The sequence below is a fragment of the Leptidea sinapis genome, chromosome 12, assembly GCF_905404315.1.
Source record: "Leptidea sinapis chromosome 12, ilLepSina1.1, whole genome shotgun sequence".
In the NCBI taxonomy this organism is placed as follows: domain Eukaryota; kingdom Metazoa; phylum Arthropoda; class Insecta; order Lepidoptera; family Pieridae; genus Leptidea; species Leptidea sinapis.
The window spans coordinates 10,748,778-10,771,002 of NC_066276.1; the positions used below are offsets into that span (position 1 = coordinate 10,748,778).

The 22,225-nt window shown below is 36.2% G+C and overlaps 1 pseudogene; it reads left to right on the forward strand.

Annotated features, from left to right (window-relative positions):
• The first annotated feature begins 3,409 nt into the window (after positions 1-3,409).
• LOC126967253 (uncharacterized) lies at positions 3,410-4,177 on the forward strand (annotated as a pseudogene).
• The last annotated feature ends 18,048 nt before the right edge of the window (positions 4,178-22,225 follow it).

Sequence of the window (22,225 nt, forward strand, 5' to 3'; positions counted from 1 at the left end):
TTATGCTAAACATGCTGAGTACACACCCTCGTGGAGTTGCAGCCTATCTTGTATTTAGCTGATAGTTTTTTTTTGTTTATTATGTATTTGTTGTAATTCTGTTGTGTGTACCTATTAAATAAATAAATAAATATTGACGCACTCTTACACAAAATATCTTGCCCCAAACTAGGTATAGCCCATGGTTACAAGACATCGATATACGTAATACAATATACTTACCTGACTCGGAATCAAACATCCATATGCATCATATAAATGGTTGCACCTACCGGGATTCTGATACCCGGGACCTCTAGCTTAGTAGTCAGGGTCACTAACCATTCGGCTATATGGGTAGTGAAAATAAAAATTGGAAACTATTTAAATTTACAAATAATTTATATGTTGACAGTACATTGAGAGCGTGGGTTATTAGATAGTCCTTTGGGCATATTAATATTAATACTTTTATAATAAAATGTAAATTTTATTATTTTGAACAATGACCTCTGCTAAATATTCATTACTTTTATGGCCATCCAATATATATGGACATTTATTGAAAGCTAGCTGTCGTCTGTTGGTGATCACCTACAATGAAGTGAGTCCCAACCGCTATTATTACTGACTTAAAGAAATGTGTTAGTTATCAACGAATGAGTATTATACTCCGCCGATTGACTGCTGGGAAGGTCAATAAGGGACGAGACGAGCAGGACGTTCAGCTGATGTTAATTGATACACTCTGCCTATTACAATGCAGTGCCGATTAGGATTCTTGAAAAACCCAAAAATTCTAAACGGCACTACAGTTACGGCGCTTGTCTCCTTGAGGCTAGGTTTTAAGTCTTGTTTGCCCAGTAATTTCACTGGCTACGGAACTCATGAGCAGTCTTCACATTCAACTGAATGGTTGAAATAAAAATATTAACGTTATCTTATAATATCTAATAATAACTTTTGGACACGGTAATGCCTAAACGCGATGAAATTTATCTTGATGAAAGTGCTTGCCCTAATAACCATTTTCATAATTTGTAGAAACTCAGTTTGTAGTCGTCAATAATGTAATTCGGCTATTAAACGAATTTCGTGTCTGAAGTCCTTATTGGCCGAATTATTTCTACCTTTTCACGTTCAAATAGCATTGCTCGTTAATTGCTGTCTGGAGCTCACTAATTGCTTAAGTTTAGGGATCTTTTGGCTCTAGAGTCGAGAGTCCAACTACTATTAAAATTTTCTTAAGAATGTTCTGAACTTTCTACTTCCTTATTAATTATTGTTTTGTATATTAAAGAAGCTAGACTCTTCAAGTTTAATTTATAAACTTAAATTTATGAACGATGTGCCTCTCAGCATACGCCCCAGCTCTTTGACCACTTAGCCAACCGTCCGATTGACGCATTATCGATAAATCTTACCAGTTTTACCAGTGGGAGTCTGCTTGCACCGGATGCGGGCTAGATCATGGGTATCACAACGGTGCCTATTTCTGCCGTGATGCAGTAATGTGTATGCATTATTGTGTTTGGGTCTGAAGGGCGCCGTAGCTAGTGAAATTACTGGGCAAATGAGTCTTAACATCTTATGTCTCAAGGTGACTAGCGCAGTTGTAATGCGCTCAGAATTTTTGGGATTTTCAATAATCTTGAGCGGCACTGCATTGTAATGGTCAGGGCGTATCAATTACCATCAGCTGAACGTTTTGCTCGTCTCGTCCTATCCTCGGCGGCACCATCTACTGGATCTCGATAACAGTTAACATTCTACTCAACCCCAATAACTGCATATAAGGAAATGATGACAATGAAATCAAACTCAAGTTTATTTTTTTTTACTTTTATGAAATATTTTACATTTAACATGCTTTTAACTTTGAACACGAACATTATAACATATTATTAGATAAGTTACAAAAGTAATTTGTTATGTATATAACAAGTATTGTATACTCTAATTGATTTAAAACAGTGGCTGTTGTGTTTCTTGTATGTTCTTCTCACATACTTTACTTTTGCGAACATATGATTCAGTAATTTAAAAGAGATATTTATAGTAACAATTTAAAAAGCGCTTAGTTTAAGCCTATGTTGATAAAGAATATTAGACTTTAACTTAAGATTTGGCTCTTTACAATCCAAATAATTTGTTTATTAAAAGTGACCCCTTGGCATTCGCACCAGTGCTTTACTACTTAGCTAACCGTCTGAATAATGCATTATCTATAAATCTATTTCTATGGTATATCATGTTATATAATATGTTGTAGTCTCGAATTGTGTGAATCCATATAATATGCATATCCCAAATATGAGGTTTATCAGGAAAAATATCAAATTCTTTAGCTAGATCACTTCTATTAAAACTCTTCAATATGGTTTATCTAAAGCAATTATCTTGCCATGCACTCAAACTAAGTATAGTCAATTCATCAATTCAATAGTAATCTTAAGTTGTATACAATTCTATCGTTTCAATAAATAAATAAATATCGTCTTCTAATAGTAACGTTATTATACCTTTTTAAATCTATTTATGTATTTTTAACCTCAGGTCGGGTATAGATAGTACTTTGAAAGGTAATAAGAGGTTTCATTAAAATTTATCGATCAATTTACCACAGCATGCTTAGCTTGCTTAAACAAGCAACTATAGTAAGAGCACTAAAAAGATACGAGGATGTTAAACGAGAAAAAATACGAGTATTGGTAGGGGAGCGAATGAAAAGATCTCCGTGTCCTAGAAGAGCAGACCAGATGTTTAACATTTATGTGCCACGTAAGGGTACCATCACATATAAGTGTAACTTTACATCATCGGATTTGTTGCCGAATCATCGGACGGTCCGATCGCTGCCTCGCACTAATTGGTCCAGCGTCGTACCCGGTACGGTCCGGACGGTAATAATAATATTTTTGTGCGATGGACAATACGATATAGCCGAGTGGTTAGCGATCCTACCTACTAAGGTAGAGGTCCTTCGAATCCCGGGTTCGAATCCCGGTGGGTGCAAGCATTTATATGATGAATATGGGTGTTTGTTTCCGAGTCATGGATGTTTAAATGTATGTTTATATGAATATATGTATGTTTAAGTAAGTATATTGTATTAAATATATCAATGCCTTGTAACCCAAAACGCAGGCTATAATATATGCTTAACTTGGGGCAAGATAAGTTGTGTAAAAAGTGTGTCAATATATTTCTTCTGCATATCAATGATATGTTGGACACCTCCAACATTCATTGCTATGCGGATGACAGCACTGGTGATGCCGTATACACGGGCCATGCAGGTCTCTCTCGGGAAATCGTCGACCAGTGCCGGGAGAAACTTGTGTCTTCTATCGAGTCCTCTCTTGAGAAGGTCGCAAAATGGGGAAAATTGAACCTTGTCCAATTTAACCCCCAGAAGACTCAAGTTTGCGCGTTTACCACAAAAAAAACCCCATTTGTCGTATCACCGCTCTTCGACAACACTTCCCTCAAAGCCTCGCCTAGTATGGGAATACTGGGTCTCGAAATTTCGAGCGATTGCCAATTTCGTGGTCATCTGGAAGGCAAAGCCAAATTGGCTTCAAAGAAACTGGGCGTCATTAATAGAGTACGGCAATACTTCAAGCCGGCCCACATACTAGCGCTCTACAAAGCGCAGGTCCGGCCACACATGGAGTATTGCTGTCATCTCTGGTTTGGCGCACTCCAGTATCAGCTCGATCCATTTGACCGCGTGCAACGCAGAGCAGCTTGAATTGTCGGGGTGAGTCGGAGTGCTCTGTGAACGGCTGGATCACTTGGCGTTGCGTAGAGACGTCGCTTCATTGTGTGTCTTCTACCGCATTTATCACGGGGAGTGTTCCGAAGAGCTGTTTAACCTGATCCCTGCCGCCGAATTCCACCTTCGCACGACACGCCACAAGTAAGGATATCATCCTCACCATCTGGATGTGTGGCGGTCCTCCACAGTGCGGTTTTCAAGGAGCTTTCTTCCACGTACTACAAAGCTGTGGAATGAGCTTCCTTGTGTGGTGTTTCCGGGACGATACGACATGGGTACCTACAAAAAAAGCGCGTACACCTTCCTTAAAGGCCGGCAACGCTCCTGTGATTCCTCTGGTGTTGCAAGAGATTGTGGGCGGCGGTGATCACTTAACAACAGGTGACCCGTACGCTCGTTTGTCCTCCTATTCCATAAAAAAAAAAGCATATAGCTGATAGAGTGGAACATAATTTGTTTTCATTTTGTTTAATAATAATATCTTCGAATCACCAAGACATTATATTTTCTTGAATAAGTAATATTATTCTAAGTTAAAGCTACTTTAGAATAATATTACTTACTATACCAACAAATGGAATAGAGATATTAAATAGATCGCCCGCGTTACTGATCTTTTTTGTTTTCTACAACGCATCTAGCGCTAAATTCAGTAATATAATATGACATTCTTCTTTATTTTATTCGAGGTGTTCCTCAGGGATCGGCCATAGGGCCTCTTCTTTTCGTTATTTTTATTAATGACCTTAATAAATCAAATTATTTTAAAATTCTCCGTTATGCTGATGATATGAAAATTGTATTGTATCTTGCAAATTGCTACAAGATTTTCCACTTCTGGAGGTTGTATCTCCTTGCGGCGACTTGTAAAGTGAAGTAGACCTAGATATATTTTTTATGACTAGTGTTAAATTGCAAAGAATGATAACAAATAATTTCTTCCAGAGTAAAAACTGTAGTTAAGTTATTTTTAAGGTGTGATTTTAAAATATTTTAATAAATAGTTAAATTTATGTAAAAACTATTAAGTAGATCAATTAACATCAAGTACTTCATAATTAGTCATGTAAGCTAGCTGTAAGTTTCTCAAAGAATTACAAAATAAAATAAAAATATTCTTTGTAATGAGTATACATTAAGGACAGGCAGTAAATAGACACACTATTTTGATATGTAAAAATGTTTTTTAAAGAAAAACCCATTTTTTGAAGGCTATGGGATAAGGAATATGAAACACAATTATGCTCAGAAGGTAGCTTCCCTTAGTCGACTCGAGCCTACTTTACCCAAACGAGTTTTACTCAGCCGAGTATGTCAGCTCAATCTTATTCAATGCTTACAATATGATTATCTACAATTTTTATACATAACAACCAATTAATGTTTTTTATGATAATTATTGATAATATTTAATGTTGACTGCTTACACATTTATGTGTCTGCACCCTTACGACCGAATCGTTCCCGTTTCCCCAGCTCTCTATCGGAAACTGTTTTTATTTATAAGATTGAATTTTAAAGCTTGAAATGCCACAAAATTAATTCAGTATTTTTTTTTATGGAATAGGAGGACAAACGAGCGTACGGTTCACCTGGTATTAAGTGATCACCGCCGCCCACATTCTCTTGCAACACCAGAGGAATCACAAGAGCGTTGCCGGCCTCAGCCGGAAGCTAATTCCACAGCTTCGTAGTACGAGGAAGAAAGCTCTTTAAAAGCCGCACTGTGGAGGACCGCCACACATCCAGATGTTGGGGATGATATCGTAACTTGTGGCGTGTCGTGCGAAGGTGGATATGTCGTTTTATTTAAGAAGAACGTAATATTTTTGTCAAATAAAGTCACTGTCCATGTACCCAGTATGGCAATAGACAAATTTATTTTATTTACAACAAAACTAATGATGTTTTGTTTCAAATAAAATAGCATTTATTTTTATGACGTAACGTCATCTTATTAAAACTTATATAATATGTTAATTTTTTTATGAAAGATAAGGACCAACGAGTGACAAGTTTTGCTTTCCTACCTACCTATGTCGTCGATTGTTTCCATAAAGTGCCTTTTTTCATAATGTATAAATGTAAAAGATTTTACAAAAAAAAAAACAAATAAATAAGAAATATAATATATTAGAATGTGTAAAAGAGCTATAATAATAATAATAATAATATTGACAAACTTTTTACACAAATTATCTTGCCCCAAGTTAAGCATATATAGCCTGTGTTATGGGTTACAAGACAACGATATATTTAATACAATATACTCTACTTAAACATACATAAATTCATATAAACATATATAAATACATTTAAACATCCATGACTCGGAAACAAACATCCATATTCATCATATAAATGCTTGCACCTACCGGGATTCGAACCCGGGACCTCTAGCAAGTAGGATCGCTAATCACTCGGCTATACAGGTCGTCACTATAATGGTAATCACTTTTGTTTTACAGTCAATTGATTAAGTAATGCAAACTAAAAAGACATTATTTGCTAACTAAACAATGTTAGAATTTATTTATTAAGTAATTAATAAGTGGTTTAATTAATTAATTTTATTTTTAATTGTTGGATATATCATATAAAAGCTTACCAAAAGTTGAAACACCTTCCAACAAATAATGTTCAGTGAACAGCAAATACGGCAATTTATGACCTTTGCTTCATAGATTTTACGAGCTCAGTTTAAGAATACGACGCTATAAAAATAATTAAGTGCAAATAAAACACCTACGAATGTGAGACCTTATGGCGTGATATATGGCCCCTATCAGTAATAAGTCTTGAACTGTTTAGTGTGGATTAATTGGTAAACTAACGATTAAAACACATTAACAGAGTTTATTAAGATAGAAATGAAACTAAAACCTTAGAACCCTTTCCTTTACCCGTTACCTTTTCCTTTAGAACGTAACATTTACCACGACCTACACAATTGATATCTAAATAGAAATAATGTACGATTTAATTAAGGATTGGTCTCCACTGCGCTCCAACTAGATTGCCGTATGGTCTATCCCAATTAGTTGAGTTATCAACGCGGCTCCCGGATTTGGACAGCCACACGTCGTCTTTATTGGATCTTCTGCTGACTACCTGATCCTGATAGTTACCAAGTCTCTGTCGACGCCCCGCTCGGAACGTCCGACCATTGCCTGGTCAGGAGGGTAGTGCCTATCCAACGCCCACGTCGCAGACCCCCAGCGACCCGACGCGTATGGCACTACAAGTCAGCAGTTTGGGATAGGATTGTTCATTTTTTGCATTCTACCCTTGGGGCAAGGTTTGTTTCCCTTCGGATGATCCCAGTATCACTCTATATCTCTGTAGTACCGATCGGTGGCAGATCACAGCCCTGGTTCGATGCGTCAGTCAAAGCAGCATCTGACTGCAAAAAACAGGCGTATCAAACTTGGGTTGCGGATCTGGGTCTTGATATAGCACTACCTAAGAACAATAGCTTTATTTTAAATTAAAAATACAAAATATTTACTGATGATATGTGATTCCAGAGTCTTGCATATTTCTTGAAGTATTATTTTTACAAAGTTTTACTACGCAACCCAGCATTTTAGTTTCAATTATTAGCAAAGTTTAACAGAACATATGGCACGTCAACGTCACACACAGTTCGAGACTGGCTCGAGTACACCACCTTGGGCATAGTATTAGTTGCCGCACTTTGTGACTACGCCTGCGGTATCTAGTTGAGGCGCAGAGGAAACCAATACTTAATCTTAGAATGTACGTTTTATTTTCCAAAGCTTCAGATTTCGATTCCCAAACAATACTTGTTTTTTTTTAAAACCTATGAATGCATTTTTAAGTAACACTACAATTTAGTAATTTTATTTTTTTACCTATCTATATGGGCCATCTTATATAATATTATGTTACAGGCAATGTGTATTCAGTTTTATATACCTACAATACGCCTCAGGTGCTTTAACCTTTAAGTTTAACGTCCGAATAACGCATTATCAATAAACCTTAGTATGTTCGTTTAACTCTTCACTCTTAGTAATAATTCTGCTAAACACCAATGCATCCCACGGCTTGTAAGAAAAGCTATCGAAAACATCCTAAGAATTTTAAAAGGGAGAATGGTCTCACTCTGCAGTATAAATGCAACAAAAAGATCCGAAAGTATGTACATCTTCAGAAGTGTGTGTCGTGAGTTAAGACCAAAACGAACTAGTCGCCAAGTGGACAGATTGATGTACTATTAGTGTCAATCTGTCAAGAGTTTCTCGCCGCCTCCGCAGTTCCGCCGCGACCACTATTCATGCTATTGGATCCAAATATCGTCATCAAATTAATAAAATATATATCGTGAGTACTCGTCATAATAATTACAATATTAAATAGAGTATTTTGAAAATGGCTGTGATATACATAACAATTAAGTTTGTAAGGTGCTGCAACCACTAATTTAAAGTTTGCTAAATATGGAATATTTCTTAAAAAGTTTTAAGAAAACGAGTTGCACTCCGGGAGTGCCGGCAGAAGTGAAAACTTGAACATTAACTTTATTTTTCAATATAAAAGTACTAGCATCTATACGGTTGAATGCAATATAATATATATATGTATATATTGTGCTATCGTACACAAAAATGAAAATTTATATTCCATAAAAAAGGAGAATGCCGGAAAATGGGCTATATTGCTCACTATCATGCGTCTTGTTATGAACAATTGTCATATGAGGTAAATTGCCGAGTTAACATATTAGTTTTATATAAAAGCGATAGCCGCCACGCGGTGCAGGGAGTTGGCTACACTCGGTCTTGTGAGTAAGTTCTGTATGAAATTGTGTGTGGAAATTAAAGTAATTCGGGAGTCAAAAAGTGTTTTTTTAAAAAGGCCATCAGCTTGTCCATCTTAACAGTCTGAACCACGTATGCATACGAAATTTTCTTATTTAACATATATTTATTTTAGTCAGATGCAAAAAGGGGTTTAAAAGTTATATGAATAGAAAGTAATTTATCTTTTCGAAACAAGCAAACTGCCATATTAGGCCGGAAACGTCACTGTCACTAAAACACTCACCGAATAATACCAGTATATTATGAACTCCCTTTTTAAAGGGAAAAGCAAGGATAACTACATATTAAAACCGAAACAAACTTAACTTTTAGCACACTACTGGTTTAATATGATTTGATAATATCATATGAATTTGTTGCGTTTGCTAAAAATTAAAAAAAACTGCACAGTGATTAAAAATAATATCAGTATTCATAGAAATATATAATATGGATAGGTATCAATATCTTTATAAATAGTAGCTTTGATATTCCAATTAGATCTGCACTTCGTGTTTCTTCAACTTATTTTCGTAGCTGTTGAAAAGCAAAGTATGCTTCGCGGAACATTTTAACTGCGACAAACAGCAGCGAGCACACACACACACACACACACACCACAGTGTCTATTTCTACATGTATTGTGTTGTTTGATCTTTTAACTCGTAGAATTTAAATTGAAAAAAATATTAAACATACCATCTAGATCATAAAAAAATCCTAGGGGGCTTAAAAGCTATTCATTTAACATTATTATAATAATTTCCATTAAACCGTTGACTCATATCACTCATAATTATTAACACGATTCTAAAGTTACCCATCGCCACCGTTGAAACTAGGGTTAAAACAAAATCGTAAGTAGAAACACTGCTTGAAATGTCATGATGACAGGTTTTGTCTATATCTCTATGTTTTGTCATAATGACATTGTCATCAATCAACTTATAACTGATCGCAAGACCGTTGGAAAATAAAAGAATTAAATTATTAAAGTAGAATTTCACAACTGGTAAAATCGGAAAACCCAGTGATGTTCTGGATTAACTTATTCTTGTGGTCGGTGATTTGTGTGATGAGTGTTTTCTTCCTTAGTTTAACGTCGAGTCCAGCAATCCTACACTAAAATAATATCAATAAAACTGACAACAAGTTTGTTGTAAATTGAGATTGAAACAATCAGATTACTACAAATTCCCTGTTTATATCTCACTGATATTTTTTTACATAACCTTGAGAATATTTCTAATGCTTTGCCGATGATTTGGTTAAGACGCAAGAATAGCCCAATTTTCATACAAGGATCGGCTTGGTCCTTTAACACTTCAGAACTATTACAATTATTTTACATTAAAAAGTTTATCTCTCAGAAAAATCTACTTTCATCCATAATTTCAACGACTTTCTTACGAATTTTCAATCAGCATTTTATACCCATCCCAAGAAAAGTGCTCAACAACAAAGAAGTTCTAACTTTTATATTTAATATAGACTATAGAGATGTTCCCTCTCTTGCACGCCTTGTCTATACACTAGTTTATTGCAAGTCTATGGTTAGCCCACTCTCTAATAGAAAAAAGTGTGTGTGTACTTATGTATGTACGCAAGAAGTTATACTTCTTTGGCCTAACAAAGCAAAAATCCTTAAAATTATTTATTTCTCATGCTATTCTACGTTTGTAGAAAGAACAATATTGTAAAAATCTTGCAACGATGGTCTTGACAATTAATTATTAAGCAACGAATACGGTTGTACAAGCTTGAACCATTTGCCTACCTTAACAGTGGACGAAGAAACCAAAAAAAAATATAGCGAATGTCACATACGTCTGAAAATTTTAGGAACCAACTACACCCTGTTACCACTCTCATCACATTTTCATAACGCGCCTAAAGAAGTATAACTTAAAGAAATGTTAAAAAAATAGACCACATAATCAGAATTACGCAAGTGCATTAAATTTCTCACATATATTAAATCTGTATTCGTTAATAAAACTCCCACTTAAGCGTCTGTCATCCTTCACGTATCTTTCCATTGACGAGCGCCGGGTTTAATTGAGTTACGCGCGAAATGAGCGGCTTTAATAACGTTTTAATAGTTGAATCTCACAGTAACGTCCACTCCAGTCGTCCTCCTTTTGTACGCCGTTTTTAATCTCGCTCATTTAATGATCATTTTCATAGCCATTTAGCTCGAAAACAAATGTCCAGGAATGGAAGCACTAATGAAAACTGCCAAGTGTTATTGTTTACTTTTCAATTTTAAAACAGTACTTGAGTTTAAATGTTCATTTATTTTGTTGATATCGTTTTGTTATGGGAAATAAATGAAAATAAAAATAAAATCTTTTTGAATATTCGATATATCAGAGGGCAATGGAGAGGGCTATGCTCGGAGTTTTCCTGCGAGATCGAACCAAAGTTACCGAAATAGTCTAAATGATTCCGAAACACAAGTGGCAGTGGGCAGGGCACATAGTTCGACAGACAGGTGTCTGTTGGGGCAGTGAAGTCCTCAAATGGCGACCACGTACCAGAAGACACAGCGTTGGTAGACCCCCCACAAGATGGACCGACGATCTGGTCAAGATCGCCGGAATACGTTGGATGAGGGCAGCGCAGGACCGATCATCTTGAAATCTTTGGGGGAGGCCTTTGCCAGCATTGGACATCTCCCAGCTGATGATGCTGATGAAAAACGATATGTACTACACGCCTACATTATCTCTTGACCTCACTGGAATGTGAAACCTCCTCCCAAAGCAACAGTACGGTTTGCAGTTTCTTGACCGTAAGGTATATGTCTTGATATTTTCGTGTTATCAGTGCTTTGTTCTTGAAGTTTCCTTTGTGACATTTTAATTTTGGTTGTTAATTTCTGCAATTTTTTCATCATTATAATAATAATTAGCATCACAACACCTCTACATTGATCTATAATACTGACAAAATAAATCACTGTTTCTTTATTAAGAATAGTATCCTAGTGATGCTTGTTTTGCACACCGTAACAACGCAACCATATGGCGTTATCGATGTCAGTGTGGTCACGTGGTCAACGAAAAACTTAACGCGCGGCGTGGGACGACATCGTAGACTAAGGGCCGTTTTCAATAACCTTAGTTTAAATTACAAGAGGTAGACAAATTTATCCTTTTACGCTTACTTACATTTCAATAACCTATCGACATGATTGGACTATAACTATATTGGACATAACTTAGATAGAACTTAACATGTATAGACAAAATCTTGTCATTAAACAGTGACAGCAATGTATCCGTAACTAGAGATACGTTATTGAAAACGGCCGTAAGCCTAATGATGAAATTAATGACTAAAGATACCTACCAACGCAATCCAAAAGAACTGATACATAACTTATATTTTATAATGATAGTAGCAACATAATAAACTTGAAAACCGAACTGTGGAGGAATGCCACACATCCAGATGGTAGGGATGATATCCTTATTTGTAACGTGCCAAGGTGGAATTCGCCGGTAGGAATCAGGTCAAACAGCTCTTTGGAATACTCTCCGTGATAAATGAGATAGGAGACACGCAATGAAGCGACGTCTGTACGCATCGCCAAGCGATCTAACAATTTACAGAGCACTGGATCCCTGACAATTCAAACAGCTCTGTTCTTCAGTTCATCAACATCATATCAGCCGAAAGACGTCTCCAAAAGTACACAAAGTCTATAAAACTGTCATTACAACCTTAGAATAAGATTACAACACACATTGCTCATTACATTGTCATGCTTATTTGAATCTTCAATCTTATTGCTTAGCCCACCTTATTACAAAAAACCACTATTGTTACGTCCAATTGTATGTTATTCATTGATGTGGATAAATTATGCAAAAAAAACATCGAAAAATATCACCTTCGCAACGTTACCTCTCCTTTTAAATATTTAAGATAAAATGCTTCTTATTTTCAAGGCAAAGTTTTATCGTTTGTAAAATATTGAGGACATAAATAAAGCGGCTGTCGTGTATTACAGCGCGTCCCGTTATACCAACACTCGTATTTTATCTTGGATTCTCTTATGAAAAATAAAAAAGTTTGTAAAATTGCAAACGTGTACGGTTTTGAACAAAAGCTCCATTTGGCGCATATAGTGTTGGTAACAGTAATTGGAACGCGCCTGAGTGACGTCGTCGTTACGACTTAGATTAAGAGATAGTTGCTACATTATATGAGTAATATAACAATTCAATTTAAATAAATTATCCTTTAAAATCTGTTGACAGAGTAAACGCGGCATTGTACCGATATAGCAGTTGGGTGATCTGTTGTTGCAGGATTTGAATGGACTGTATATTGTGGGATGAGATAAGGCGTGAACAAAAGGATTGATTAAAGGAGCAAGTGCACTAACCTGGAAGATCACAGGGGTTGCAGATGGTATGCTCGTGCACAGATGATATCTGAATCTGTTCCTTCACACTTCACTATTTTATCTTGGATTATTTTGGATTGGAAGCCGTTTCGGAGGAGTTTGGTAACAAACACCAAGACACGAGAATTTTATATAATAGATAATACATTGCGCAAAGTAATGAAAGAGAAACCCAAAATAAAATGAAATGACAATAAATCAAAACTTTTAAGGCTGGTAAGGGAATATAATGGTTGAATATAAGTTATCATATTTTACTCCCAATTTGAACGCTCGATATAAGTTATAATATTTTACACGTTTACCACCAAGTTGAACGTGCCGTAGACATAACAATTGTGATACAAGCTCTTATACTAGTTTCACAACGTAAGTATAATTACTGAATATCAGGAGAGGATTTTTTCGGCTGCGACGGCAAAACAAATAAAACTTAGTCTGATATGGTGGAGACATCTCGTCTGAGTTTACTTTACCTTTATTGTTCTTGTATGTTAAAAATAAATGTCTTGAATGTACGTTCTTATGAATTCATTTACATAAAAAAATTATTTTTGTTAATATTATGTTTTTGATGTGAAACTTCTTTATCGACGTATGAGAGAAATTTTATAGCAGATCGTCACGATTTATGGGCTACGCGCTATTTTGTTTTTTGTTTTTTTTTAAGTACTGATTCAAAACTGCCAATTCCGTCATTTAACGTTTATTAAATCCATTGTCTATTCCTTTTTTTCCTTTACATCAGGCAAATTAAATAATTACCTCAGGAGTATAACAAAATAAAAATAATTCGAAAAGAAATAAAAATTTAATCACTATTGTTTTCGCGTACATAAAATATAGTTTTTTCCATTGTTTGAATACAAGTTAATAAAATAGATTCACAGTCATAACAAATTGCGTGAGTACATAGTACACATGTCAGATTGAAACCTGCATTGTGCATGAACCTCTAAGCTACATATGAAGTCCTGGTACATGTTGCTAGGACGACACAATATGATTTCAACCGCTATGAAAGACATTATTATCACCGCTACCATATTTATGTTCTCCTGGTGTCTTCGTAGTAATAGTTAATACGTCGTGCGCATGCTTAAATGCTTTTTTGTTTCATCGACTTTCAAATCACGATGCAAAAAATGTTTTCACTTCAATAATTAATACTTGCACCTTTTGATTGTAAGTTTCACTTCTTACGTGCGTACTATTATTACACACACCCTTTTATTTAAGCTCCATGGTGCTAATAGGGTTAATAGGGTGCTTAAAGGGTGGATTGGCTACCAACCATTAAGTGAGCCCTAAGTTATTTATGATAGCTAACAAAAAACTAGTTTAATGAATAAACAGAAAATCTAATAAACAAAATTGTGCACAGAAGGGGTTTCATCGTTAATGTTATTATTTTATTTCATTCACCAACGGACAAGCTTTAGGCTTTGGTGATCACCTCCGCTCCTGGTATCATCATCAGGGCGCAGCCAAACAAGTTTGTTATTAACTCCAAGAAGTGGGGAATAACAAACTAAAGCCTTAAACTGGATAGGCTATCACTTTAGAGCTACTTTTTGTACTAAACTGAAAATAAATGGTTAGTTTACAATTAGTTAATTTTGAGTTAGTATTTATACGTTTTCACTGTGGGATTTATCAATACGCTTTATGAATTATTTTATATTAATTTTTTTCGTAATAAACCAAACGCGACGCATTGGTTGCATGCTCGCTCAATCCAGCAGTACGCCCGTGACCACTGTCAAGGAAGGTACTGTGTTCGTGTCTCTCGGGCTCACATTACTATGTACTTTAGGGAAGTTAGGTAAATCCAAGATGACCGCCGCACAAAATTATGATTTCAGCAATATGGATATCGTGTCCGAGGTTCTCGAGGGTGGATAGATCCATCCATCTTGGATTCCAAAAATGATCCCAAAATCGTTCTCTGCACCCTCGAGAACCTCGGACACGATATCCATATTGCTAAAATCATAATTTTATGCGGCGGCCATCTTGGATTTGAAAAATGATCACCAAATCGTTCTCTGCACCCTCGAGAACCTCGGACACGATATCCATATTGCTGAAATCATAATTTTGTGCGGCGGCCATCTTTGAATTCAAAAATGATCACACAATCGTTCTCTGCACCCTCGAGAACCTCGAACACGATATACATATTGCTGAAATCATAATATTGTGCAGCGGTCATCTTGGATTTCAAAAATGATTCCAAATTCGTTCGCTGCACCCTCGAGAACTTTGGATACGATACCCATATTGTTGAAATCATATTTTTGCGCAGCGGCCAACTTGGATTTCAAAAATGATCCCAAATTCGTTCTCGGCACCCTCGAGAACCTCGGATACGATACCCATATTGTTGAAATCATAATTTTGCGCGGCGGCCATCTTGGATTTCAGAAATGATCCCAAATTCGTTCTCTGCACCCTCAAGAACCTCGGATACGATACCCATATTGTTGAAATCATAATTTTGCGCGGCGGCCATCTTGGATTTCAAAAATGATCCCAAATTGCAGAGAACTACCTTTGAGAGTCTCGGATACGATATCCATAATGTTGAAATCATAATTTTGCGCGTAATATAACATTTCTCTCATACGTCGATAAAAAAGGTTTACTTCAAAAATGCATAAAAAATATTATCACAGTAATACCGTACTCTAGCACACTTGTAAGTCTTAAAAAATATTACGCGGTCCTTCTGGGTCGGTGGTCGTTGACCCGCATCGCTCGGTTCGTTTTCAGCCATGCCCGACGCCCGTGTACATGCGTACCTATCGAATCTAACGTTCGCGCAATTTTTACCTAAAGTGTTGGGAAAACCTCGCCTTAAGTTAATTAGTATATTAGTATCATGTTCACGAAGCATCCTTACACAAACATTGAGTTCAAGCTCTAAAGATTGATGCATCGAATATACGATAATTTATATTTATACAGATACGGTCTTACAAATAAATTTGGTATAAAGTTATAACTGATGATAAACAGAGAAAATGCAAAATGTTTTCAATATCGTTGAATGTGTCAATACAATGATAATTCTGAAGTATTCCGAATGACAAGCTGCCTTGCAAATAAACGCGGGAAACGTTATACGTCCATTACCAAACGTTATACAACAAACCATTCGTAATCAAAATGTCTATTAATTGTAAACATTTTACATATTCTTGGTTTATGCTTAGTTATAACTTTATGCCAATTTTGTTTGTAAGGCCGATAATCTTTAATACTTTTTATGAAATAATTTTATATTATTTAAACAAGACTCATATATTAGATGCAGCACCTTACATACTACTTCGTTATCTATATTATAGCCATTGTAAAATACACTATATGATTGAAAAGAGTGACCGTTGAGTTTCTTGTGTGTTCTTCTCACGAACTTTTAACGAATATATTATGGTAAATTCAGTAATTTTAAAGAAATATTTGTAGTGACGATTCAAAAGCGCTTAGTTTTAGCACAATTGATGAAAGTTTATTTAGCTTTGACTTTGACTTTAATATTAGTTCCAAGTATTCTCATACTTATTCCAAAGAATATCCAGCGTATAAGCTATAAAGGTCCTTCATATTTCATATTATACATACATATTATTTTTAGCTTTTCTGGTGTTAAGTGACCATCGTTGCCAACATTCTCTTGCATCACCGGAGAAATCAAAATCACAAAATAGGAATCAAAATCACCTATTGAACGTCAAAAACAACCACCCATTCAAAAGAGACTGCCTCAGACCTGAGAAGAATGGGCGGAAGAAACTCAAAAAGAGGTTGCAAGCGCTTTTTTTTAAGGTACCTATGTCATATCTTCCAGGAAACACCACACAAGGAAGCTTTGTAGTTCGTGGAAGAGGTTCCATGAAAACCGCACTGTAGAGGACAGCTACACATCCAAATGGTGGGGATGATATCCTAACTTGTAGCGTGTCGTGCGAAGATGGAATTCCGCGGAAGGAATCAGGTGAAACATATTAGCTGTCTGGCTTTTTTGTATTTTATGTCTTACTACGCTCTATACAACACTACAACATCGCAAGAAAGAACTATTAGATTTTATATTTGACTAGGCCCCGGCCTCGCTTCACTACGGACTCTTTTCTACAATATAATTTACATATTGGATAGGATTTACGTAAAATCCTTCATAAGTGGGGTATATATAGCTCACGAAATGGTATGCTCCATGGATGTTGTGGATAAGGATAACATTGTAAAGAAAAACTATAATTTTAAAAACTTTTTCAACTACCAGCACAGTGTAATCTATATTATAAATAAAATGATAGAGGTTTTCATTTTTGCGCGCATCACGGAAAAACTACTGGATAGATTTCAATTAAGTCTTCTTAATTTTATTCTTCAGACACTTGGCAATCATTAAAAAAATATATGGTCATATCATTTCGTGAAATTAGCTGTTCGAAATTTGAACTCATCCAGATATATATTTGTAGAAATCAGTAATGAGTTCTTGTGACGGACTACGTCAGTCTACTCTTCCCGGTGACACGATTGAGTGAGGCGATTGTGGTTGCGTCATCCACGTGAAGGGACGCTACTTCTAGTGGCATCTACTATTCTAATAGTTCTATTGTTATTTCATAAACATACAATTTATTTTCTAACTTTCGTGTTAGTCTTTGAGTGTTTGAAGTTTTAGTAATTTTGTTGCATCACTTTACAAACACTTCATTATTATCATCAGCCGGAAGACGTCCACTGCTGGACGACGATCGGTCCTGCCATCATCCAACGTATTCTGGCGATATGGACCAGATCGTCGGTCCATCTAGTGGGGTTCAAACACTTAAAGTGATTAGTGAAAATATTGAATTATGAATGGCAAGGAGGATGCCCCTTAATCTTCTCATTAAAGCTGTACATTTTCCAAAGTAGTCATAAATAGTCAAAAGTAAAATTTTAGATATTCATAAGCGTAATATCTTTGAATTAAACCTAGCTTTGATTTGATTTGATTTTTTTGATTTGTGTGTGTCAGTCAGTGGGTCTCTTATAGTAAGTATAGATTCTCAAAACGGCTGAAACAAATAATAATATCTGTATTGAAATATTGACTGAAGTCAATTGACTGTGTTGAAAAATTATTATATAATAGAAGTAGTGATATAATTTGTTAAGACTAAGGTTTATAATCAATTCTTCCAAAATAATAATTTGAAAGAAAGAAAAATTATCACTCCAATTTAAACACCGTCCACCACCACCTTGAGACGGCGCAGCCGGCCTTGTGTTTCCTTACGGAGACACAGATACCTCGACCTAGCGATACGTCATACCCCGGGTACAAAATTGAGCATAATTTTTTGCTCATGTCACGTACACACATACTCCGGGTATGTGTGTACGTTAGGGAGGATATCTGCTGTCACCGTTTTGGCAATTTTGAGGGTAGGGACCTGTCTACTCTCTGGCTCCGCGTCCTGGCTATGCGTGTGTCTACAGGTCCCATAGTGGTAACGCAGAAACGGATCACCTCATGGGCTGCGTTCAAGCGGCAATTGACGACGTGCTTGCACAGATCCCCTCCGCTGAAATCGTAGTCTTGGGTGATTTCAACGGGCACAATGCCGAATAGCTTGGCTCACGTACCACATACTACGCAGGGCGATCTGTGCATAATTTCGCATTGGCGTATGGTCTATCCCAATTGGTTGAGTCGCCAACGCGGCTCCCGGATGTGGAGAGCCACATCAGCCACATCAAAATTGGCGAGCAGCTTTCCAGTTACCCGACTGGAACACGCAAGTTCTGGTCGCTGCTCTTGGTAACTTCAACCAGTCGTCCCTGCCGCCGTTGCACATGAGGAATGACACCCTGGCCTTAACCTGATTGCTAATTCTGAATTTGATCTTCGCACGACACGCGACAAGTTAAGATATCATCCCCACCATCTGGATGTGTCCGTCCTCCACAGTGCGGTATTCAAGGAGCTTTTCTCCACGTACTACAAAGCTGTGGAATGAGCTTCCTTGTGCGGTGTTTCCGGGACGATACGACATGGGTACCTTAAAAAAAAGCGCGTACACCTTCCTTAAAGGCAACGCTCCTGTAATTCCTCTGGTGTTGCAAGAGATTGTGGGCGGCGGTGATCACCTAACACCAGGTACTCCGTACGTTCGTTTTTTCCTCCTATTCCATACAAAAAAATATAATGTATCTATTTGAAATGTGTGTGAATATAAAATACCTCGGACCTTTCATGAATGATATCTAAAATTCTTTTGTGTCACTGTATGAATAAAATCCCTTTACTTGTGGTATTAAATAATGGACTTTTATTCAGAACTTTTGTGTAATAGAATGTTACAGTAAATTTGAATATTTGTTTTAATAAAATACTAAAAAGCATTACAACTAACTGTTTCTTCAGTGTTTTTCCAGGGCAGTTCTACTACCACACATATTTCTTGTAGAAAAAAGAGTGATTCACTTTACTTCTGTGTTGAACAGGAGTAGGTGCTGGTGAAGATAAAGGTCTATGTTAAATAGACAGTATTTTTTATTTTATTGACAGAGAGGAAAAGACTTATAGGAATTATAATCTGCTCATCTGTGCGAAAGATATAATGTCGGTATTTGATTTGTTATTTATGATTTAAGAGGGCTGGGAGGTTGTAGCGATAGATCTGTAACCATCCGGATCTGAGATGCTACCTTTTTTAGCAATCTGATTGACAAAAATTTACTTCCACGAAGACACCTCTTGACTATGATCAAAAAAATTGAAATATTTTGAGGTCTGAATTCATGGTGCCTGAACTAAATGCACGTCATATTCATGTTTATTGTGAATACAGACAGACGAAAAGATAAATAACTTAAGTGAAAACGAATTAGAATTAAAATATTTCCAAAACAAGCTCAGTACTACGGAGATACCGTAGCTAAAGTAAATTTGCGTAAAGAAAATAAGAGCTACATTTAAATTTGAATAAGCACTGTAAGAGCCGATAAGAAGTTTCTTTGTGAGAAAGTTTTTCTTTACTTAATAGAGATAAAACATAGTTCCACTCGCTCTCGGGCAATATACTTTCTAGTTTCTACGCAGTTACTAGCTAGGATTAAAGTCAAATAAATGTTAATCGTAATGTAAATCTGTTAAACTTTAATCACTTCGGGATTACTTTCAATTATGCCACGGTAAACTGGGACAAATAAATTAAAAGTCTCCATTAACTAACACTTTTATTCTAAAGTGTCTAAAGCCATTCGCTATACTAATATACATTGACAACTCACATTTTGTTATATTTTTAAAGTGATAACTCTCACTTCTGAGATTAATACACAAATAAAATCTGAAAACAAAACTTTATGAACGAGTGAATGAACGAGGCAACCGTTCGAGTGTTATGTGTATCGTTGATAAAATCTTGTATGCTTTGTTCAACTCTCAAGTTTTGACTTCATCTACGGGATCTAAATTACAGTTGAGACCTGCTCAACCCCACTATTTGCATATTAGAAAAATGACTTGAGATGTCGCTCTTGCAAATCTAAACAATTTGTTATGTTTTTAAAGTGATATGGGACCATCACTTATGGGATTAATTACACAAATAAAACATAAAACAAAATTTTAATAACGACGCGGCTGAGACAACCTCAGTTGGGAGCTCGCTCGCTCGGGTTCGAGTCCCGCATCGTTCATAAAATTTTGTTTTAAGTTTTATTTGTGTGAAAACTCACACATTTAACCCCTATATTGTTTTTTAAAAACAATCGCACATGGCTACAACCAGCAAAGTTAATCGCAGCAAAGGTAAGAAAAAATTGGTGAAAGTAAGATATAATATACGTACAGACAAACAAAGCGTCCGTGAAAGAAAAACATTTCTATGGGAGAAACAGCAATACAGAAAAGGTTACCAAATTTATAGTTACTGTAACAAATTTTGATTGACAAGTCGTAAACAGTCAGCCATGCTTGACATTAGCTGCTTAGTATTTTAAATATAAAGCCACTAGATTACGCACACATTGACAAATCAAATTGTTCACGCATCATCGGGCTGTCAGGTCGTCTACATGCTAGTATTATTTCACCAGTGGAAAGGCTCCCTTGCACAGGATGCGAGCTAGATTATGGGTATCACAACGGCTCCTATTTCTGCCGTGAATCAGTAAAATGTAAGCATTACTGTGTTTCGGCCTGAAGCGCCATAGCTAGTGAAATTACTGGGCAAATGAGACTTGACATCTTATGTCTCAAGCTGACGAGCGCAGCTGTTGTAGTGCCGCTCAGAATTTTTGGGTCTTTCAAAAATCTTGAGCGGCACTGCGTTGTAATGGACAGGGCGTATCGATTACCATCATCTGAACGTCCTGCTCATCTCGTCAATTATTTTCATAAAAAAAATCTAAGTCTATGGTGTTTAAAGGTTTATATTGTAAATTGTGAAGATAGCAGAAATGAAGATGTGGCTGTAATTATCAGGGAGCGCACGTAGGGAGTCGGCACGTCGCCGCTTCGCGCCATATACTTGTGTGATTAACATAATTAAATCAGGTGTTAATTCAACCAAATCTCAGCACTGAATGTGAGATTGTTATCTCGGCAAATTAACGTAGACATATATATTTAAATCTTGCGCATAAGCTGAACATAAGGGGGTTTTGTAACTGACATCTAAATACGGACCTGGCTACAACGGCGTTAAGGTCTTTTTTAAGTTTTACCTATTCTCAATGTATGTTCTGTAACAGTATGAAATTATTGTTTTATATTAGTCATTAGGCTTGTGGTGGTGTTATGTAGTTCACTATGTACAAATTAGAAATCGTAGTCTCACGCTGCCTTTAGTGCTCAACCGACGGTCAGCGCTGATTTCGGCCGAGTGTAGCGCGTACCATACGAGTTAACTATGATGCGTTTAGTGCTGAGCTGACAGCACACTTGATTCAGCGCGTGTACAATTGTGAAGAAATATGAATCCGTTTTAGACCAATTTATTATTTGCGTATTACTTACGCAAATGATTATGGAATAAAAGACGGAGAAGATACCATTTTTACCCAATTATTATAGAGCTTCGAATTGAAGGAAAAATTATTACACTATATTTTCGAACATGCCAGACACGAATTTTTGTTTAAGATTTCTGATTACGATGTAATGATGTAATAATACACGCGCGTGCGTTCGGTTGCTTGGTGAGC